Raw genomic sequence first — 497 nt, forward strand, 5'->3', positions numbered from 1 at the left:
CAAGAAACAAAAGCGACAAAGCGAGGGTTCAAGACGAGATTTGATACACTACGTTTGTCTTAATTTCTATGTACACAGGTGATTGGTATAACTGCATTGGTATAGAAATTGCACCAGCTGGTTTGGGGGGGGGGGGGGGAGGGGCAGGGGGAAGGGGCAGGGGGAAAGGTGGAAGAATAAGGGGGAGAATAGAATGATCAACATGTGTTTCGGCTTTATCTTTACTCGCATACGGTACAACATGAATATCCTCAACGAATCTGTACGTACATGTACCGGTACATGTAGTACGGTACATGTACGACCTGTAGCCTTTGGTGAGTAGTACAACTTTAAAATTCCATAAAATTTACAATCTGTGCAAAAATTTAAAAAGCTGTACGTGCACACACACATGTACCATCAAATTAAATCCCACCTAAGTAGTTCCAGCAAGGTTGCGTACATGTACAAATGTATGTATGATAAATTGATAAATTGAATTATCCAAGCCATAG

This window comes from Patiria miniata, unplaced genomic scaffold (genome assembly GCF_015706575.1).
Source record: "Patiria miniata isolate m_02_andy unplaced genomic scaffold, ASM1570657v1 HiC_scaffold_29, whole genome shotgun sequence".
NCBI classification, from domain to species: domain Eukaryota; kingdom Metazoa; phylum Echinodermata; class Asteroidea; order Valvatida; family Asterinidae; genus Patiria; species Patiria miniata.